The sequence below is a fragment of the Trichosurus vulpecula genome, chromosome 3, assembly GCF_011100635.1.
Source record: "Trichosurus vulpecula isolate mTriVul1 chromosome 3, mTriVul1.pri, whole genome shotgun sequence".
In the NCBI taxonomy this organism is placed as follows: domain Eukaryota; kingdom Metazoa; phylum Chordata; class Mammalia; order Diprotodontia; family Phalangeridae; genus Trichosurus; species Trichosurus vulpecula.
Genome location: NC_050575.1, coordinates 80541944 through 80565699, shown reverse-complemented (window position 1 = coordinate 80565699; position 23756 = coordinate 80541944). Strand labels below are relative to the sequence as shown.

Below are 23756 nucleotides of genomic sequence, written 5' to 3'. Positions count from 1 at the left end.
AGTCAAGAGGATTTGAGTTCAAATCTGGCTTCAGACAGCTTGGTTGATGAGGTTTGAGGGGGGTTTGAGAGATTCAGGGACCCCTCAAGGACCAGAGTATTGGATAGGGTCGTCTGGAATGAATACATGGAAACAAGCATTCTTTAAGTCAAGGTGGCAAAGATTTATTGTTACTCTTTTCAGAAGGCAAGAATTCTTAAGGAATCTGTAACCTAACAAAAATGACGCTAAAGCTTATGGAAAAGCAGTGGAATGTATGGCAGATATGCTAATTAGGTGATAACTTACAGCCTTGGGTCTTTGGCGTCATTCATTCCTGGAAACCAGGGGAAGGGGTTTCTCAGGGGTGTATTTTTGGTCTGTTATGTCTGTAGTGAGATAGCTTTGAGAGTTGATGTCTATAGCTTGACCTCTGGATTGAATATGATAACTTTGGGAATCAATACATGATAATTCTGTGGTTACAAGATAGTTCTATGGGAAAAGATAGTTTTTTTTTTGCTGGGGCCCCCTCATGAGTTATTGCTAGGCATAGTGTCCTTGGGCTGGGGAGAAACTGTCAGGGATAGTGTTTTGAGGCTAGAGAGAAATATGATTTTAAAATTGGAGTCCAAGTACAAGCACCCAGGCACCCCATCAACATGACTCTGGGCAATTAATTCACTTAATCCTGTTTGCCTCAGTTTCTTCATCTGCAAAATGATCTGGAGAAGGAAGTGGCAAACCACTCCAATATCCTTTCCAAGAAAACCCCAAATGGGGTCAAGAAGGGTGGATATGACTGAAAAACAACTAAAGAACAATATGAACATAGGATCATACTTTGGGATTGGAAAAGGGATATCAGTGAACACAGTCCAAACCCTTCCTTTCACAAAGGAGAAAACTGAGTGAGAATTATTAAGGTTGTCACTTCTCTAACTCCTAAATACATTGTTTCTTTGCTCCTTTTTCTCCCCTCCCTTTGTCTTCTCCACCCTAAACACATAATGATTGGTAAACCAGCACCAACCTGTGTTGGGAAGCTACCCTGGCCCTCTCTAATGCCAATTCGTAAGTTTGCCTGTTATTAAGATGAATTTTTGAAGTTTGGGGATACATCAATATTTGGTTTCTGCTACTGCAACTAAGAGGCAGGAAGTAAAAGTTCTCCAACACTAAAATGTTTCAAGTGCCCTAATAATGAAAGAAAAAAAAAACTTGGCAACATAGTTATAATTACTGCACCTGCTTAAATTAGATATAAAGAAACAAATCCTCATGTGTATTTAACGACAGTCACGGTGATTACTCAGTTAAACTCCTTCAGGGACAAAGAAATCTAATACCGTTATTTTAGCTCCAAAGAAGGCTATTTTGCTTGGCTGTAGTATCATGTTATCACTAATGACAGTCTACCTCATCCCTCCCCTGTGCAGAGTGGAAAGCACAACTTTGTGAAAATATTAGAAAAGAGCTTTAAATCCAAACAGGAATAATGTTGGAATTATAGCCCAGGTTGTGTGTGTGTGTGGTTGGGGAGGGGGGAGGGGGGAGGGGGGTGTCCTCTTTTGGTTTTAGCCCAGACCTATGGTTTCTTTCTAAACAGAATTCCCGGTACGGAAACTCCATCGACTGGGGCAGATTGGCACAGTATCTGAAATTTAGAGTATGATTATTGCTTTTGCACTGTTGTGACTTGCCCATGATCACAGAGTGATTAGATTCTAGAACCAGAACTTGAATCCAGGTTGTGCTGGGTCCAAGACCAGGTCTCTAGGTGCTAACACATGCTGCCTCTCATATCCCAAGGTAGTGTTTTCAATATTTTTATGCTCGTTCTCACTTTCCCTTCCTATAGCACACACTATAAATGATCAACAGGGTCCCAGAGAATCTCCACAATTACTCCTTTTATGGAAAAATAAAATGGGGTTTAGTGGCAAAAGAAACACCTATTTCTGCCACATTTCTCCTTTCATGGTAGATAGCCTGGTTTAATATGCCTGAAAAGTGGTTTGTCTCTAGTCATACTGATGGGCACAGTGATGGGGTTCAAATGATCCCTTTAACAAAATATTAAGAGCTAATCATGCAGTGAACCATAGCCACATGCTTGCTGACACCAGTAATTGTCTGCTTGTAAGAATCAGTGCCTGAGGGAAGGTAGAAATTACACAGCTGAGCTTTGCTGAAAGAGACACACGCACCGTGGGATGACACGTGGGAATTTAGTGATAGAAGGTGAAAGAGGAGACATTCCAACCCACGCTGCACTAACTTCTGCTGTCAATCACTGTCTTACGATATTGACCTCGATGACCAACTTTGGAAGTTTGGTTACCTTGACCTTAGGAAGGGAGGGAGCATAGTGTAGTGGAAAGAACACAGGGCCTGGAGTCTCCATTCCACTGCTTAGTAGACTTGGACTGAAGGTGAGTCACGACTGCTCTGAGCCTCATTTTCCTCATCTCTAAATCAGGGATAACATTTGCACTACAAATTTCAGAGAGTTGGAGTGAAGAAAGTGTATTGTAGTAACCAGAACAGGAAAGAAAAGGTAGTTCTTAATACTGAATTAAATTGATTAAATAGCCAAAAGGATAACAATGGATGAATTTTATCAACAACTGAATTGTTTTAGATTTATCTCAAATTTTAACAAGGAAGGAGAGAGTTTTTATTCTCTTTATTTGATGCAAAATCAAAAGACAAAAAAAGTCTTGATTTCTAACTTTATGGTTTTCAAGTCAATCAATGAGCATTTATTAAGCACCTACTGGGTATGCCCAGTACTGCTTTAGATCATGGGAATATGAAGAACAAAACAGTCCCTGCCCCCAAAGAGCTTATATTTTGAGGTACTATATTCTCCAAATCTGCTAAATAAATGCCAGTCGTGATCGGCCAAAAAGAAATATTTTATATCTATCAAAAACTTTAATTTAGCCTTAAAAGCCCAGGTAAATGAAATGGTCTTCAAAATAAAAATGTCTAAACATTATAAATATTAAGCTAAGTCTGTCATCTTCTCCTTTCCTCGAAAAATCCCCTGTTCTTCACCCAAAGTGCAAAACTATTAACGAATGCAAAGGAATGTTCACACATTTTGGGAAGCTGGGTTCACATTTGCTGGTCACTTAGGTAATACACTGAGGGAGTCATTTAATAACAATTTCCTAGTGGTTTGAAACCATTAGTGCAACTTCTAAAATTGCTCAAATAATTCCCAGGGAATAGCCTGATCCCAGGAGAATCTAGTTCAAAACCTTCTTAACTTTTCTGCAAACAAAAATGGGTTTAGTTACAGCAAGTGGGCTAATGAATGACTGATCGGCATAAGGTCAGAGGGCTATTAAAGTCCCTAAAATTATAGTAGACAGGGTTTTTTAAAGATGGCCTGTAAATGTTATTATCTTGAAATTAAGTGCTTGGGCAAACGTAATTCAGGGGTTTATTATATTAACTGTAAATGCTTATTTTCTAATACCTTATACTCCATAATAATCCCTATCTCCTGCATGGCAAATTCTATAATCCCCCTGCTGTACAGACTTTATTCCAGACCACCTTTGGAATAAAGAATGCTGTATCCAAGGGACTGAGGGTGGATACTAGAGGCCTAACTACAATCAGTAAATAATAATAGACAGCCCACCTCCTTTTATTTTTGTTCAAAAGATCGAATGTCAGCTAAACACTTAATGTTTGAATTATGGGCTCTCATTGAGAAAGGAAATAAACATTACTCTCTATTTTTCAAATACATTTTTGGGAAAAAAGCAGATGAATAAAAATCTGTCACAAAATAATCGAGAGAACACTTAATATAACTGCCACTGAAACAGTAAATGAATAAGAAAAATAAATCACCATCATCATCATCGCCACCACCAACAGCTTAAGTAGTAATATAAATGATAAACTCATATGATGTCATTTCTAATGGTTCACTCTCACCCACATATTTTTGTGATACTTTTATGAGCAAGAATATACTATCTTCTTCCATCCATTAGGTCCACCATTTCTGTGAGGATGCCCTTATTCATTTTTGGTTTGTCACTTCATAATCTAACAAGAGTTAGACTTTGGGTCAGGAAGACCTAGGTTCAAATCCTGCCTAAATTCTTACTAGCTGTGTAATCCTAAACAAACCAATCTATCCCTCTCTTTCCTCAACCATCCAAATAAGGGGACTTGGCTTGATGACCTCTAAAGTCCCTCCCAGCCCTATGATGCTACGATATTAGATTTTTGCACCCTCCAAACATTTTCCTTTTTTCCCTTCCCCATTTTTGTCACTGGGCTGGCTTGCTAGCTTCTCATGGAGGAGCAAGTGATGATATTGCTTTATAATTGTGTCGAATTCTAAAATAAAAGAATAAAAAGAAAAACAAATATTCTGGACTACGCATTAAATTGCATCTGTTGAAATCCTATGATGCTGTAAGTTTAGTACTTTACGGATCTTTAACTTCATTTGGCTCCAATTCCCGTCGCTGCTCTCCACCTTTCTTTCCAAATTTAGTAAACCACATCTGTCATGAGTTTTAAATGAAGATGAGGAGGTGACCCTGGGTGCTTGAAGGTTTTAACAACAGAACAAAAGTATTAATAGGTTGTACCAAACTGGAAGGGCTTTGAGTATGGGCACTGTGATGGATGGCATGCTGGCCTGTCACAGATCAACTTTACTAAATTTGGAAAGACTCATGAGCACAACATGCTCACACAGTGATAGTTTTCTAAGCCTCTCACTGTAAATGACCCTTAGTCCACTGAGCCCTTGGACACCCAACTCTCATGGTTCCAAGTGAGAAGTAGGCTGGAAGGCACCAAGGCAAGGAACCACAGTGCCTGAGGAATTCCAAAATGAGGTATGAATCAAGAGTTCTCTTGCCAGTCAATGTTGGAGCCCAGGTCACAAGACCCTACTACTTCCCAATCTAGTGATATTTCAAATAACATTTTCCTTACAACCTGCTTTTCTTTGTGTATTTTTCTTTCTCTCCTGCTTCTATTGGTTTTTGAGCCTACACGTACAATCCTATGTCAGGAAACCATACTGAAAACCATCAGCTATTACCCAGGACTACATAGAGGAAGGCTTCTAGGTAGGCATACTTATTTTTCAAGGCTGTCTTAGAGAAAATAGAGATTAAAGCCTGGGATGGAAATGCTCATTGGGATTTAAAAGCAAGGATACCTGAACTTTCCACCGGCCACCAGAGCTGGGACTCAGGGTCTCCCCACCTCCAGCCTGATGTTCCCCACTGACAACATAAGTAGCAAAGGTAAGGATGCAACACTCATGAAAGTCACCTACCAAGGTGGAGAGCAGTGAGAAGAGATGGAACTGGCCACAGCCAAACGAAGTTTGATATCCCTAAAATACTAAACCTAGGAGTTGTAACCTAACAGGATGGATAAAATATGTAAAAGATAAGAACCTGCTGCAACTATGTGTCTTTGTTATTTAGTTCTTCCCCTTTTCCACATCAAAAGGCCTGAAAAGTAAGTTCTGTGTAACTTCATGCAGTGGATGGGGAATAGGCCCACATGCTGGGGTCCCAGGCTACCAGTCTACAGGTCTGTAGACCCACACATCCCAGCAGGTACAGGGAGACAGGCCTGGGGCTGCTCTATGACTTCAGGTGTTGTTGCACAAACACAAGAACAGCTTCTGTTTCTGCTTCCTCCCCCATCCTCCTCTCAAAACGAAGGGTTGTTAGGATGAGAATGCTACATTCCATTTAGTTGACATCTGGGTTTGATCATCAACTCCAGGGGAGTTAAGGGCAGGGAAGAAGAAGGGTGAATTATTGTCTAACAAAACACACCATTAGTGTTCTCCTGAGCAAGAAGCAGACAACTAGGATGGTAAAATTTGGGGCCCTTCGAGAAGCTGGAAATAGATCTTTGTAGTGTGATCACCACGTGAATATCCATTTTTTTTAAAAGGAGGTGAGTAGAAAAAATCATAGTGTCACAGAGGAAATTTAATAAAATCCATAGCTGAGTTTTGTTTTTTACTCATTTTTTTTTGTTCAGTTGTGTTTGACTCTTTGCTGACCCCATTTAGGGTTTTCTTGGCAGAGATACTAGAATGGTTTGCCATTTCCCTCTCCAGCTCATTTTACAGATGAGGAACTGAGGCAAACAGGGTTAAGTGACTTGCCCAAGGTCACCCAGATAGTAAGTATCTGAGGCCAGATTTGAACTCAGGAGGATGAGTCTTCCTGATTCCAAGCCCAGCGCTCTATCCATTGTGCCACCTAACTGCTGCCTGTTACTCCACACAATTTCAAAAAAAATCAGGAGGGGAAGGAACTAAGCATTTATTAAGTGTCTACTATATGCTGGGCACTGTACAAATATTATCTTCTTGGATCATCCCAGCAACCCTGTAGGTAGGTGCTGCACCACCCAGCTGCCTAGAAATTACCCATGATTACTGCTATTCAAAGAAAACTCCTGCTTAGTAAGGAACAGCTATTGAACTGATGGCACTTGTAAATCACAGGTATTATTTATATGAATGATGAGAATTGAATGAGGCAGCCTTGGAGTGAGCAAAACCTAGATTCAAGTCTCCCCTCCAGCACGTACTGGTTATGTGATCTGGGCAAGTCACATAATCTGACAGTGCCCTGGGCAACTCTGTACAGCTATAAATTCTACAACAATCGTTGATTATCTGCATTCCTAGAGGGCGTTTCCTCTGGATGAAGTTTCCTACATCAATAAAATCATGTCAAGACACCATCACCACCCTCCCCCAAAGTAGGGTATAAACAGAAGGAAATGATATGAACCCCACTAAGGTATTATTTCAAGACAATTAAAACCACTTTCAATATTTTCCTGAACCATAACACCCAGAGAAGTTGAACCTGAGTGGGATCAATACATAGTTATAGCAGGTACACTCCTCAAACCAAGTGTGAGTGGTCAAATCCAGGCAAGAACGAAGTTGATCTGACCGACCATGTCTCTCTTGGGATGCTGCACCATATTAAGTAGTGATGGGAAATATACTGAGACCAAAATGATGATGGCTTCATGGAAATCACAATCATGTAGGCCTACAGGTACTCCCAGAACCGGAAATGAGATGTTGGCTGGTCTTTTCCTTTCTCCCTCCATCTCTCTCTGTTACACACACAGAAAGGTGACAGCCTCCCTCAGAAGGCCGTGTTTACACAGTTCTTGAACACTGCTGCTTAATAACTTCTCTGGCTGCCAAGACTTGCAAAAAGTGAAGTCTTATATTTTATTTTTGGCAGTTTCACTGGAAGCCATTCAACTCATTTTATTTATTAAAAACATAAATAAAATGGAAGAAAAAAAACCTCAAGATTCCAGGCTTGGGCTCATTCTACATTCTAACACTGGTCTTCTTAGCCAAAGGCCATAATCTTGAAGTTATGTAAATATTAACAATAAAAGCTTATGAGTAAAACTGCCACTAATTTCAGCTGACATTAACCCATTGCAGATGAAAAGTTAATTTTTGGTAATAGACTCTTAGATGAAAGGCTGAGGGTGGGAGGCACATCTCCTCTTGAAAAAAAAAAGGCAGCAGTGTTCCCAAAGCTGGGTGGTTTCTTAGATGAAATGATAAAGAAGACAGACAAGCAGATTGCAAAAGAATGCTAAGGAGAACACTGGGATCTTTCAAAATACAGTTTTCTATTGCTCATTCCTTCCCATGCAGCTTCCTGACAAGAGACATTTGTTTCCACTACTAATAGACCTACCACCTCTACTTGTTCATGCTATATGAATGAAGGACAGAACTCCAGAAGAATGAGTTAAGTTTCATTCCCTAGGGGCAATGTGCAAAAGCCAGAGACGAAATCTTTATTCTCTTTTCTGGAATGTTGCAGCATCCCAACACTGGCTATTACATAACCCTGACCCTCTCTCTTCAGAGGATCACCATGCTTTGAGATGGGAAGTACCTTAGCGATCTAGCCCACCACTGTTATTGTAAAGATAGGCAAACTGAAACAGTTTGATATAGGAGGAAAAGTATTAATGCTGGAGTAAGAGGACCTGGGTTCAATGTCTACTTCTGACAAGTAGGTCACTTAAACTTCTTAGGTCTCAGATTCCTCATCCACAAAAGATAGGGGTGGAAAGAGATGTCCTTCAAGGTGCCATCTGGCTCTATAGCTTTGATCCCATGAGGTGCCGGCAAATAGCTGAGTCAGGGTTATTATCCAGGACTCTTTCTACTACTCCATCTACCATACCATGAAGGTCCTATTTATTTGTGTTTTTTATTTAATAAAATAAATTTTTAATAAAATAAATTAAAAATTAATTTTCTTTCAGAAGGTTTGGAAATTTTTGTGACAGCTTTTGGAGTGACTCCAAATACCTCGTGTCTCCCCAAGACAGTAGTGGGGATCATACTGTTACATGTCTGACCAAGGCTAAACTCACAGTTTTCTGTATTTAGAACATGCAGGTGCTCAGGATTTTCCCTGGAAGATATCAGGCTGAGGAGTCTTCCTGGAAGTGGCAAAGTTCTGGTCACCAGGGACAAATGACAAGGTGTGTTCATCCTCTACCCAACCCATGCCCATATTTATAAGGATCAATTTAGGTCCAAATGAAGATCAAGGGTAACCTCAGAGTTCTTAGACCATGACTTTTTTGCTTCTCTTCCCCTCAGTTTCCTCACCTGTATAAAGGGCATAGTTCTACTTGTATTGCTTAATTTCACAGAACAGTTAAGAGAGCATGTGAAAGTAACATATAAAACACTGCAAACCTTAAAGTGCTATACAAATGCTAGCTATTAGTAACCATACCTGTCTAAATATGAGCTAGTATGTGGAAGAGGACAGAAGCTTTTGCTTCATAAGGGGTTAGGTGAAAATCCTTAAAAAAAGGCTGTAAGGTGGTAAGACAAGAAAGAGTCATAACTTGAGAGCTGGAAGGAACTTCTAAGGCCACCATGTCCAGCCTATTCACTTCACAGCTGAGAAACCAAGGCCTACAGGAGTTAACTTATCCAGTATCAAATATCGAGTAAATATCTAAGGTAGGATTTGAACTCTGGGCTTTCTGCCTTTAAGTCAGCTGCCCCCCCCCCCCTGCTCCATGCCATGTAGCTGACTGTTCTATTTTTCTCCTCTCACCATCTTCTGAGAACCCTCCTTCTGCCTCAGCCCTGCTGCACCCCAAGGCTCCAGGCATCGATTTAGCACAATATCTCCACCGGGAAGTATGTCTGGGGAAACCAAATCCTGTTTTAACAAAGCTAACTATGACACAAATCTTATTCAGCTGGAAAAAAAAAAACCTTACAATTCTTAGTAGACGTTCTGGTCATTCCAACAACCTAGGCCCAAAAGCGGAGATATAGAGAACTAGCCTCTGAGTTAGACATACTGGCTGTGTGACCCTGGGCTCCTTGCTGAGATAATTGCAGAGCAGGTGTTTATCTGCATCGTAGAGGAAGCTGCTCACTTGGAGTTCCCACACTGAAGAAATCATAGGTCCAGTGTAAGGAAAAAACATTTTTAAGTCAGTACAAAGGAATTTCTGTGCAGAAATCCAGTTGAAGTTCACAGGAAATATGTCTGAGCCAAAGGCATACCTCAAAACAGATTTTCTTCTTTTTTCCCCACTCTGTTTAGCTCACCTACAGAACCTAGTGCTGGTATTGGTCTGGTTTGGAAATAGAGATGACACTGACAAGCCTGTGCCTGTTCCCTTTCTGCTGTGGAATATTCTCCTAAGTAACTCTTTGAAGGGACAAAGGTGCCGGGTTCATCCAGCCTAAGGGAGCTGGACTCTCCTAGCCCTCTAAGTCAAAGGAGCATTGGAAGGATGGCAAAGGATGAGACTCCTCCGTAGGACTTAAGCAATGAGATTGGATCTGCCATTGCTGCCACCATCTTTTCCACAAGGAGTCAGAAGTAAGGTCAGGGGTGGCGTTCTCTGAAGCCTGAGACATACTGTGGACACACCTTTACAACACGCTATACAAGAAGTAATGTAGTCTTCAAAGAAGAGATACTATCTCTACTGACTGAGGAAGCCGCACCCCAAGTCATGCCATTTCTTGTACCCTGAGAAGCAGCAGCAACCAAATCTGTATCCTCTAATGGAAAAATAACTGCTGAGGGGAGCAAAGGAGACTTCGAGTTTCTTACACAGTGACGTAATAAGACTAATTCGCCCCTTTCATTTAATTTCTCCATAATCATTGCTAGAAAGCATTCGGTGGTTCTTACCTCATATTAAACACACAGTCGCAGAAGAGTGTGCTTGGTGGGCTATAAATACAATTTCTCCTGTGTATCATATCAAAAAAAGCCCAAGTCAGAATGGCAAGGTCAAGGTTGCATCCACTCCCTTGGAGTTGAGATTCATTTACTAGTCCTTTTACGTACTCAGGGAAGTTATTACAACTTTCTGAGGGGGTGGACAAGATTGCTCAGTGAACTGATAATGATGTCCAGTCCAGGTCAACAGAAATGGAGGTTCAAAGCAGCAAGTGATTATTTTGTGACCCATGTGAAATATGGTACCAGAGACAACAGGATCAAAAGGCATTTGTGGTGTAGTTGACAGAGTGTTAGGGTTCTAATCTAAGATCAGGATCCTAATCCTATCTCTGACCCCCTTACCAACTAGGTGTCCATGTGTGAGTAAATTATCCTCTCCCAGACTTGATTTCCTTATCTGTAAAAATCAATCAACAAGCATTTATTTGTGCCAGTCACTGAGCTGGGGATAAAAGGAGTGACATAACACAACCCCTGCCCTGAAGGAATTTACATTCTCTCTAGGGAAACGAATACATATTTAAATGTAGTGGAGGCCAACCCATGAAGCATGGATAGGACCTCGCCCCTTCTGATAGACAACATGCTAAAGGACCATATATTAGCAAATGAATCAGGAAGGGCTGTCTCCTCAGTAGATTGGATAAAGAGGAGGGGAGGTAAGCTCACCCTGGAAAGGGGCTCCTAGAAAGTCTGAGGGAGCAATGTATAAGCCACAAGTAGCCTACTCTAAAGATTAAGGAGCTCATCTCTTCAATCCCTTATCTAGCCAGTCATGTTCCACATCCCAGTGGATCAAGAGACCAATCTGAAGAAACGCCATTCATCATGTGTCCTTTAGCATATGGCCCACCAGAAGGGGGCAGAGTACTAGCTTATTCCCACACCTGCTTCACAGAATGTTCGCCAGTAACAAATAAATACAAGGAAATTTTTGACAGATAGATGGGTCAGGAAAGGCCTCATACAAGATAGTTAAGGTGTGAAAGGAGAAGCAGAGGGGAATGGGAAAGAAATGGTATAGCAAGGACTCTACCCCACTTTCAGTTAGACCAGCATGGAAATTTGTCCTGTAGACAGACATCATCAAAGAGGGGCTAGAAGATTAAGTATAAAATAGAGATTAATCATAGAATTCCAACTTAAGAGGAGCTAAGAATGTTTATTCAATCCAAAACAAGAATAAAAATAAGATGCCAGGCTCAAGGACTATTCATTTGGCACCTTTCACCTACATCATATTTTAAAATAGGGAAAGAAAGGATTCTCACAGAAAGGTTAGGAACCTAGTAGAAACACATTGAGTTTACTGTAATCTAATAAATGATATATCAAAAGCTGAAAATCCTCTGAAGAATGTAAAAGATCGGTACAATTTTTTTTAAATTATGAAGATGATGATGATAATGATGATGAGAAGGAGGAGGAGGAAGAGGAGGACAAGGAGGAGGAGGAGGAGGAGGAGGAGGAAGAAGAAGAAGAAGAAGAAGAAGAAGAAGAAGGAGGAGGAGGAGGAGGAGAGGAGAGGAGGAGGAGGAGGAGGAGGAGGAGGAGGAGGAGGAGGAGGAGGAGGAGGAAGAAAGCAGCAGTCTAAGTCTCTCTGAGCCAAAGAAAGTGAGAAAGAAAATATTTCATCTAGTCTGGGTCTTAGTTTGATTTGTACAATCAGACTCGTCTAGCAGCAAGATGCTAAAATCTGGAGCTAGAAATGATTTTTATCATTTAATAAAGAAAATGCTCACACTAACTTGCATGGGTGTTTGTTGAAAGAAATATAGTGTCATTTATGGTAAGTAAATAGTTTTCTCCACTGAACTCCTACTGAGGTAGAACATTGAAAAATGTGTTCTAATTTACTCAAGTAGAGATTCCAATGACACTCCATATTCAAAGAAGTCATCTCTGTTGTGGGATTATTATTTGTGTGTGTATGTGTGTTTGCTGTAACCTTTACTAAAGCTATGTTTGTATTTCTGAATGTGAACATTAGGCATATGTATCATCAAAGAAGAATGGGCATGCTGTCTCTACAATCGAGTTGTTTTGGATAAATATGAAACTGCAGCGGGACTTTTAAAAGAGAAATTTTATATCTTGGTTTGATTCGGCGGAGGGGTGACAGAGGAGGTTGGAGGATTTTCCATATTTCATATGCTTCTTGCAAAAACCCAGAGGCGCATCAGCTCACAATGAAGTGACTAACACAGACTGAATACCAGCTTGAAAATTTTCAAGTGTTTTGGGCAATGTGTGTGTGTGTGTGTGTGTGTGTGTGTGTGTATGTGTGTGTTTTAATGTATTACAGGAAGGTGATTCTCAAACTAAGTGATAACTGTGCTCACAGTTATTTGCAGCCAATATCAACTGCATAGGCACCCAATCACGTTCAATCTTTCTCTAGCTCTCCTCTCTTTTTCATTCGGGATAATACCACTTGTTACCCTACTTCTCAGAGCAGTTGTGAGTCAAGTGCTTTGTAAACATTAAAAATGCTATAGATAAGTATAAGCTATTTTTGCCCTCCCCTCTCTTTTTTTCCTCCTTTCTTTCTTTCTATGTATTTCTTTCCACACCTCATCTTCTCACTTCCCTCCTGAATCCCTTCTCTTTTTTCTGGTCTGCTCCTTTTACAAAATAGTACCAGGTAGAATACAGACTCTTGCACAATTTCCATCTTTTTTTTTCTGTCCCCTCCCTGAAGTTTTTACATGTTCCACCTTACATATTTATGAATGATGTGGACAATGGAACAGAGAACAAATTGACACTTTGCATAAAATATCTCATTGGTAGAGCTTGGAAGTTACATAAGAATGTAAGTTTTAGAGAAGGTTGCCAACTTCCCTTATTAAAGGGAGTTTCCCATATCAGGGAAATCAACAGATCCAGTCCCTATGCCTCACTTATTAAATACATCAACCAAAGTATGCCACATGAAGTAATCCCACTTTTCTAGTCACCACTGGGAGACTTCAGATAGTCCTGAATAATACACATGAAAAATGGAGGAAATAATCGCCTACATTTATATAGTGCCTAATGGTTATAAAGGGCTTTCCATCATCCTCAAGGAATATTTTGGTGGACAAGAGATTCAGAGGTATAAACATTATTCATAGAATATGAGAGAGAGAGCTGGACCTTATTAGTTTATGGAAGAGAAAGAAAACAGACCACTGGTTACATAATAGTGGGCTATAAAATATGGGGGAAGTAGAAAATTCAATTATCAGTTCCTTGAAGAATCAGTATGATGTATTCCATAAATGGTGGGAAAGGCCAATTTGCATCATACTTGCCATTCTCTGAACTCTGAGAACACTCTTACTACAGTTATTTACTGCTATTTTAACTTTTTATGCATATATGTCATAGAGAGGCAGTTTTCCTTTATGATTAAAATGCTGCTATTCAAGTCAGGAGACCTAGTTTTGAAGGCTGGCTATGTGAGTATGAGCAAGGCCCTTTAACCTCTCAAAGCCTCCCTTTTCTTCATCTGCAAAATGGGGATAATAACTGGACTAAAAATACTTCTAAGTTCCTTCCAGGAACTGACACGCAAAAGTAGACATAACCACCAATTAAAAAGGTAAGGTTTCAGTCACAGGATCATAGCTACAGAGTTGGAAGGGATCTTACAGGCCATTTAATTCAGACCTTTCATTTTACAGATAAGAAAACTGAGGCCCCAGGAAGTTAAATGGATTGCCTGAGGTCACCTCTTCCAGACTTATAAACTCTAGTTCATCAGTGCTCTCAGAACTTTGAAAAGTTGTCATTGTCTATTGCTTCCTGAGATGTTTGGGAAAGTCTTGTGAAGAAGGAGACTTATTAAATGTATCATCTAGCTGTTTGCTAATTAGAAAACTCCAGAAATCCTCATTCTTTTATTCCCTCACAAGAAATCTTCAATAAAGTAACCACAGAACCCAATGCCCAAACTAACAGGAATAATCTGGCCAACTGAATTACAACAGTGAGTACTTAGAGGATAACTTACAATTTTTTTTTACATTTTTCAAGAATTTTTTTATTTTATTTTTTTCTCAGTTACATGTAAAAACATTTTTAGCATTCTTTTTTTAAAAATATTTTTTGAGTTTAATTTATAACATTTCTACTTTGGCTTCTTTTCTTCATTTTCAGTTATATCTCTGCTTCACAGGACTTTTGTAAACACTAGTGATTTGTATGTGTAAATCACTATGTTTTCTGCCAATTAGAAGAAAGGGCCCTAAGAAGACCACCACCTGGGGCAACAGAAATGAACTCTTAATTAAAGGGAGAGTTTGGCTAACCCTCACTTCTCATTCTCTGCCAGATCAGATAACCAGGTTTTTACTGTTCATGGTTTTAATATTACAATTAGAAATAAATAGCGGGGGGGGGTGGTGGAGCAAATGGTATGGAAGAAGGAATTCCCATTCCACCCCCTCACCTCTCAAAGATGTTATAGCCAAATGATTTTTAATAAGTTTAGACAATGGATACACCAATATCCCACTAAATCTTTTCTAGGAATTGATAAGCAAAAGCAGACATGACCACCAACTAAAAGATAACCTTTGGGTCTCGATTGTGGTGAACCGATAAAAGCTCCATTTCTAAACACTGAATATCCCTCATAATTATTCTGTGTTTAAAACAAATGCTTGTTTCCATTGGGCATTTAAATCATCTTCAGGTCTGAGAGCCACTAATCTTCATTAATAGATAATAGCAGGTAGCATTTATACAGGGATTTAAGGTTTTCGAAGTAATATGTTCATATATATGTGTACGTATGTATGTCGGTATGTGTATATATGTATGTATGTGTGTATACACGCATATTATCTAATTTCATTTATGTAACAACCTAGTGAAGGAGGTACTATTGTTATCCCTATTTTACATATTTGGAAACTAAATTTCATTAATGGCATAGGGGGAGGAACTCTGGAGCAGGTAGGTGGCATAGTGGGTTAGAGGGTTGGGCTTAGAGTCAGGCAGCTGAGTGACCCTCTACAAGTCACTTAACCTCTCGCAGCCTCAGTTCTTCATCTGTAAAATGGGCATGATAGCATCTACTTTGCAGGACTGTGGTGGGGATAAAATATTCATAAAATGCTTTCCAAACCTTAAAGCATTATATAAGTGCTAGCTATTGCCGTTATTATTTAGACAACTTGTGTTTGTATCCCCCCTTTACCCCTTAATACCTAGGTGACCATAGGAAATTCATGTAACTGCCTTAGGCCTCAGTTTCCCCATCTGTAAAATGAAGAGTTTAAACCAGATGGCCTTTTAAGGTCTCTTTGAGCTCTAGATCTATGTATGATCTTACACATGTCTTACCAAGGGTCACACTGTAAGAATTTGATGTAGAATTCAAGCCTAGGTCTCATTGTCTTGCCAATAAATTACAGAAATGTGTTTGTTTGTTCGTTTTCTTACAGGGCCATAATTTTACTGGTGAGGAACTTCCTCTGTTAGGGCAGATCAACAAGTTCTCCGTGGCTTACAAGCTTCAGAGAGTTGCTTGGGACACACTGAGAGGTTAAGTAACTTGACTGTGGTCACACAACTACTATGTCAGTCAGTCAATAAACATTTATTAAGAGCCTGCTATGCCCAGGCACTGTGCCAACCACAGGGGAAGCAAAGAAAGGCAAAAGTCAGTCTCTGCTTTCAAGGAGTTCCCCTTCCGATGGGAAAAGCAAACTATGTACAAACAAGACAGATCCAGGATAAATTGGGGGCAGCCATGGAGGGGCGACACTATGATTAAGGACAACTGGGAAAGGCTTCCCATAGGAAGTGGGTATTTAGCTGGCATTTGGAAGCTGAGGCCCAGGCATGGTGGGCATGTGTCAGGGACAGGACTTGAACTTGGAAGCCAATATTCTATCTGCTAACCAAGCTGCCTCTCAGTAGGAACCTATTCACAATGATACCTTGTATTCCATAGATGGGTCATCTCATTTAATGTTCACAACAACCTCATCAGGGTATTAGAAAAATGTATTACTCAAGCCATTTTATAGACAAGGAAAACCAAGGATCATGAATATCATTTGATTTATTCAAAGTCATTAAGTCAGTAAGTGGTGAAACTGAGACCAGAATCCACAAAAACTCCTAGTCCAGTGCTCTTTCTGCTTCACCAAACTACTTCCCTTAATCTTAGGAGATCCTCAGCTAAATCATTAAAAGGATTAGCTTCCTTTACCTTTTACCACTTCGCCTGAAAAGTCCAAGCCTGCCTCCCTCTACTCTCCATAGTCTAAATTTACTGAAAGGCCAGGCCAGGCAATGAACAGTTTCTGCTAACTTGAAACAGTATATGCTTTTCCTGACAGCAAGTTTTACCAACTTCAGACCATCTGAACAGAAGTGTCAATAATGCGTGCCACAAAATTGACTAAATATAAAATAATCAATACACTTCAGCTCCATCTGTCTTCATTAAACTCTGCTAGATCTAACAGAACCCCCTCCTCCCCCTTCTTGCACTTGAAATACCATTTCTTGGCTACCTGAAGAAAAGCATGGAAGATACAGAATTGCTTTTGACAGGAAGCCAGAAAGACCCAGAAATAACATTTGGAAAAATTAACAGAGTAAATTAAAAAGAACGGCTCCCTTTAACATCAAGCCCAGCTAAAATCACTTAACATAAACAGTACACTTCAAATCATTAAGGTAGCATGCAGGCATAGCTCACTTTATGCAATAATTAAGTTCCCTACTTTTAGACTCAGCTCATGTCCTTCCTCTTCAATGAAGTCTCCCCTGAGAGTGCAAGTCCAAACTGGCTTCATCTTTCGCTGAATGCCTCATGTACTTAACACTGAGAGACAGTGTGATGGTGTAGTGCAAAGGATGTTTGACCTTGAACCAGGAAAGACCTGGGTTTGGAACTTGCCTCAGACACTTCGTCATTGTGTGACTACAGCCAAGCTATTTAACCTCGCAGCCTCAGTCTCCTCTTCTGTAAAATGGGGATAACAATACCCGAAGTAATAAGGTTATTGTTAGGATCAAATGAGATCATGCTGGCAAACTGCAAAGTGCTCTACAGGGTGTCCAAAAAGTCTTTGTTCAGTTTAAGGTTTAATAGCTGAAACTGCCCTGAGACTTTTGGGACACTCTGTATAAGGGTTAATCACGAAAATCTATACCATTCATTTCTGACACAATGACATTTGGTGTAGCATTACAATGAAGTGCCTAATTTCTGTAGGCAGGCAGGGCATCATGGAGAGAGAACCACCCTTAAAGTCAGAAAGACCAGAATTTAAAGTCCTGCTTCTTTGGAACACTAATGCATCGTTGGTGGAGTTGTAAAGTGATCCAACCATTCTGGAGAGCAATTTGGAACTATGACCAAAGGGGTACAAAATTGCGTATCCAGCAATATCACTACTAGGATTGTATGCCAAAAAGATCGTGAAAAGGGAAAAGGATCTACGTGTACAAAAATATTTATAGCAATGCTTTTGGTGGTGTCAAAGAATTGGAAATTGAGGGGATGCCCTTCAATTGGAGAATGGTTGAACAAGTTATGGTATATGAATGTAATGGAATAGTATCGTGCTATAAGAAATGATGAGTAGGTAGATTTCAGAAAAACCTGGAAAGACTTACACGAACTGATGCTGAGTGAAGTGAGCAGAACCAGGAGAACATTGCACGTAGCCATAGGAACCCTGTGTGATGATAAACTATGATGGATTTAGCTCTTCTCAGCAATGATCTAAAACAATTCCAAAAGACTCATGGTGGAAAATGCTACCCACATCCAGAGAAAGAACTATGGAGTCTGAATGAAGATCAAAGCATAGTATTTTCACTTTTTTGGTTGTTTTTCCTTTCTTGTGGTTTTTCCCTTTTGTTCTGATTCTTCTTTTACAACATGAATAATGTGGAAATATGTTCAACATGAATGCACATGTATTAACCTCTATCAGATTGCTTGCTGTCTTAGGGAGGGGGGAGAAGAGATGGCAGGAGAAAAAGTTGGAACTCAAAATCTTATAAAAATGAATATTGAAAATTATCTTTACATGTAATTGGAAAAAAATAAAATATCGTTAAATGTAAAAAATTATAAAGTCCTGTTTCTGGCATATACTAGCCTTGGATACCTGGACAAGTCACTTAACCGCTGAGTACTCAAGGCCAGAGAGATTGAACATGCTGCCTGGGCCCCTTATGTGTCCCACAAAACTTGCCAGAATGCCTGAAAAAAATTAAAATGTAACTGGGAAACATTTAATAAAATTAATTTTAAAAACTATAAACATAGATGATGTTCATATGTGGTTTTCTAGGTCAATATCAGGCAACTCTTTAAGACCACACTTTTGCAGAGAAGGTGCTCACCTGCTGTGGTAGAAAGACTCTCCTCTCCTGGGAGCTCCCTACAGTAAAGAAATCCATCACAAGACCAGTCCCTATTATATTTCCCTAATGACATCTTAGGACCAGACTTAATAAATGTTTAATAGTATTTTGCTTTGAAAATGTTTGTGTAGATTGCCTGAGAAATCAAAAATCCTTTAAGAGGAAACTTTCTAAAAGGTGTGACTTTAAAAAGTCACATCTAGACCAAAGGAGCAGCTCAGCTTAAGTATAAAGGGATCATGGACCTCTGTGGTTGGAAGATAGAACCAGAAATCATTATTTTTCCCACTTCACTGAAATTCCAGAAGGTATCTGCCAATTATGGGAGAAACTCCACCCCTGACAACAATAACAAAAAAAAAAAAACAGGGGTTCCTCTATTCTCATTTCATGCAGAGTAATTTGAAAGTGATTTCAAATTAACATAAAGATGATAATACCCATAATACACTGGGCTATCTATCAAACCAATTTGAAGAATTCATAAGTTTCCTTTTTATACAGGTTCGGCCAAGTCGTAGAAGTGGGTGTCTCATTTAAGCATGGATTCTCGAGACGTGTGCAATGCAACTGTATTAGGCCACTATGAAAAAGAACGAAATGGAGGCATAAAAGCCATAGCTGAAATACAACATATCCATTTTACATGAGCCGGCTGCCTCGTTTGCATTTGTTACTATGCCAACTGTTGTTTGGAAAGTACTACGGTCCAAACGGAAAGAAAAAACGCTGCCCTCCCCATCAGCCTAATGTAAATATTTTTACCTGAATAATTCCTGCTATGCTTTGTAAACCCAGTAAACCTGCCTCAATGTTTTCAACAGTTTTCTTTTGGAAGTGAAAAACAACTGTTCCACCCTGGTTGCGACAAAGAACCCTTTCCAAACAGAGATTTCACTTGGCTGGTGCAGGCACAGAAAAAGAGTAAGGTTAATGGCACCTACTGTAGATTCAGCACCTCCAGTAACAACTGAATTGCTTAGTTTTGTTTTTTAAAACTTAGCTCCAAATTAAAGCAGACTGCAATATCGAGAAATTTGCTGCTACTGTGACCAATTCACTAAAGACTGGCCTTGTTCTCTAGATGGGGAGCAGCACTGGTTCAGTAGACATGCCTGTGTGAGGTCCTGCTTGCTGACATCGAGGAGTCCTTGTACCTTGAATGTGAAATTTCCTCTCAAGTGTATGAGGATTTTGGGAGAACCATCACATGCATTCAAGTGCTCTTTGTTTCTGTCGCCTAGAAGTTACAAAATCATTCTGTCATAAAAATATAATAATTTTATTGAATGTCATTAGCGTGAAGGGCATTAGGACTTGCTCAATTCTCTCACTTTCCAAATAAGCAAAATAAAAAGATGTCACCCCCCCTCCAAATACCAGAGATGGTTGAGAATACTGCCAATGATAATTCAGTTAAGGCCTACAATATATTCAGTTGGTAAGTAAGTGATATTTTGATAAGGGAAAGAGTCTTAACAATTAGGGAAATGAGGAAGGGCTTCTCTTAGGAGAAAGCACTTGTGCTGGGTCTTCAAGGAAGCCAAGGCTTCAAAGGCACAAAGGTGAGGAGGAAGTATGTCACAGGTTCTAGGGGTAATCTGAATAAAGACATGGAAAAAAGGTCGGGCATGGAATAATGAGTTTGGAGAATGACTAGATTGTGAGGAACCTTGGAAAGATAACTTCCTGTTGAATAGTGGAGCCCAAATCTAGATAATGGTGATTTAAGATTAAGTGGGAGATGAAGAAAAGGAGGCAATAACCCAATCCAGTGTAGCCTCCTCTGCATTAGTTCAGGAAAAAAGTCCCTCTTTCTCTCTTTGATGAGAAATAATTTTTGTCTCCAGCTTTCATTCTGCTCCTGTGATCCCTACATTATGATGGAACATGAGTTCCAGAGCATCCACGTGTTCCTATTGGATCTTCTTTCTGAGTATCTCTCAGGGACCTTAAAGCAATCAATCAACATCCATTTATTAAGTGTCAGGAACTGTACTAGGTGTGAGAAATTTTTTTTTAAAAAATCTCTCTCATCTAACTATTGTCGGGCTAGTGGTAGTTGTTATCATAACCTTACTTCTCCAAGATACTGGTAAGAAGACAAAACATTCTGGTAACTTCCAAATAAAATGCTTTCATAACACAGCATGTCTAGGGAGGCATTTTGCCTCAGTTCAACTTGAGAGTAAACTAAAGGAACGACAGAATAAATAAGCTTATCACAAAGGCATCGCCCATGAAAGTAAGATCATGTTAATTTTTATGTAAAAGCAGTGGAGGAACATAATTTTAAACTAATTTGTAAAATGCAAGCATAAGAAATGTTGCTGAGTCACTTCTGGTCCTGACATCAGTAATGTTGATGTCTCTCTTAAAAGGCCCTTCCCACTCAAGAGGAACTGGCAAAAGAAGGGGAGAATGAATGCTACGGTCACCTCTGGCCAGAGGATGAATCGGACAAGAGCGAAGGAAAGAGGCAAGGAGGAAAAGGAAGACAAAGGAGCACTCATTGATCAACGGTCTCCAAATTAAACAGATGAACAACACTATCTCCTGCTTTTAGATTGTATCTCCATGACAACAAAAAACAACCAACTCAAATGGGAAAAATTCACTCAACCTGTTTTGCCTCTACAGTTTAACTAGTTTTCGACTGAAAAGCCTGGTTGGCCTTAGTGGTCACAAGATGTCATGGTGGAAAGATCACTGGACCTGGCACCAAAAAAGACTTGTGTTCAAATGTAGCTTCAGAGTCTCTCTAGGTAAGCGATTTAACCTTTATCTGCCTCAGTTTTCTCATCTGTGGAATGGGGATAATAATAACACCCACTTCCCAGGTTTGCTGTGAGAATAAGGTGAGATAATATTTATAGGGCAGTTAGGTGGAGCAACGGATAGAGTGCTGGCCCTGGAATCAGGAGGAGCCGAGTTCAAATGTAGCATCAGAAATTTACTAGCTGTGTGATCCTGGGCAAGACATACAACCTTATTTGCCTCAGTTTCCTCATCTGTAAAATGAGCTGGAGAAGGAGATGGCAAAACCACTTCAGTGTCTTTGCCAAGAAAACCCCAAATGGGGTCATGAAGAGTCAAACATGACTGAAAAACAACACAGGAACAACAATATTTATAAAGCTCTTTGCAAGCCTTAAAAGCACTATGTATAGGCTATTATTGTAAGAGTATCAGCAGATTGGCCACAAGATGACAACTTTTTTTGGACGTTACAAGTACACAAGATGATCACCTTAAGTCCACAGGGTTAGGTTGTAACCTTCATTGATGAAGAGTATACTTACATCAACGAAATCGCAGACCAACTCAGTTCAATTGTATAAGTGACATAAACCAGCATAAATGTCGATACGAATTTCTTTTGGTGGAGGAGGAGGCTCTAAGGCAGGTAGCTGTGGGCTATATTTTCACAGAGTCCCAGAGTCCTGGAATCTCAGAATTGGTAGGGACCTCTGGGACCACTGTAGCCCAACCACCCCAACCAAGTTTATCCTTCACAGCAGCCTCGACAAAAGTTCCACCTTTCCCTTGAAGACCGCTAATGAGTAGGAATCCACTGCCTCCTGAGACGGCCGACTCCTCCTTTTAGATGGCTCTTATTGTTAGGAAGGTTTTTCTTTATATCAAGCCTACATCTACCTTTCTGCTATTTCCACCCATTGCCTCTAGTTCCACCCTCTGGAGATGAAGAGAACAAATCTCATCCATCTTCCCATGACAACCCTGCAGATACTTGAAGACAGCTCTCATATCCCCCCATCAGTCTTCTATCCCCCTGGCTAAACATTCTCAGTTCCTTCTACCAATTCAATTCAATTCAACCAGCATTTATTAAGTGCCTATTATGTGCCATTCACTAGGGACAGCATGAGCTCAAAGTACTTCACCATCCTCATCACCTCCTCTGGACTATTTACAGTTTACCAATGTCCTTCCCGAGATGCAGTACCCAGGCCTGAACACAATGTACCAGGTGTGCTCTGATTAGGACATGATCTAATGAAACTATCCCTTTAATTTTTCTGCCCCTTATACCTGGGATGACCTTCAGGTGGCCCAGTGGATAGAGTGCTGGATCTGGAATCAAGAAGACCTGTGTTCAGACCTGGCCTCATACACTATCTGGGTGACCCCGGACGAGTCACTTACCTTCTGTTTGCCTCAGTTTCCTCAACTGGGAAATGGCGATAATAGCAGTATCTGCACTGAAATAATATTTGTGAAGAGTTTAACAGAGTGCTTGGCACAAACCAGTATCAGATAAATGTTTATTCCCTTCCCTCCCTCTTAACGTAATCTAAGGTAGAATTAACTTTCAGTGCTATTACATCACCCTGCTGACTCATGTCGATTTTTGAAGTCTCCTAAAAAGCTTACACTATTGTCCAAATCACTGATAAAAATGATGCGTGACCAAGAACAGACTTTTGGTCATCCCACAATTAAATCCTACTACATCCATCTCAATCCATTGATTGACGTTTTCTGGGCCTGATCATTTCAAAAGGTTCTGAATGAACCTAACTTAAATCTCATACAAACAGTATCTCTACATCTTGCCCGCAAGGGTATCTATTAAGAGATTTTTTTTTTCAAAAACCTTTCAGGGATCCAGATCTATCAGTTTACTAACCCAGTCAATAAAGACGGCTTTCCTCGCTACCGAGGCTAATCCTTCTGCCTGCACATGTGATTCCACCCCATCCCATCCCATTTCCTCCGTCATTTGGACAGTATCATTTAACTTCAACCTCTCCCTGTACACTGAATCCTACCTACAAACGTACCCAGTCTCCCTCATTCCCCATAAACCCTCATTGGATCCCTCCATCCCCTCTCCCTACTATCCTATATCTCTTTGGCCATTTGTTGTTAAAAACTACTTGAGAGATAGATGGCGGCTGGTAAGCAGGAAATAGTGTGAGCTCCATACCAAGTCCCTCCACAAACCTATAAAAAATGGCTCTGAACCAATTCTAGAACAGTAGAACCCACAGAACAGCAGAGGGAAGCAGGGCTCCAGCCCAGGACAGCCTGGATGGTCTCTGGGTGAGATCTATC

At 40.1% G+C, this 23756-nt stretch overlaps 1 protein-coding gene across 1 annotated transcript in view; it reads right to left on the bottom strand.

Moving 5' to 3' along the window:
• The window catches only part of TENM2 (teneurin transmembrane protein 2), a 1009006-nt gene that overhangs the window by 533991 nt on the left and 451259 nt on the right, over window positions 1-23756 (bottom strand). The gene's annotated exons all lie outside the window — the stretch shown is intronic.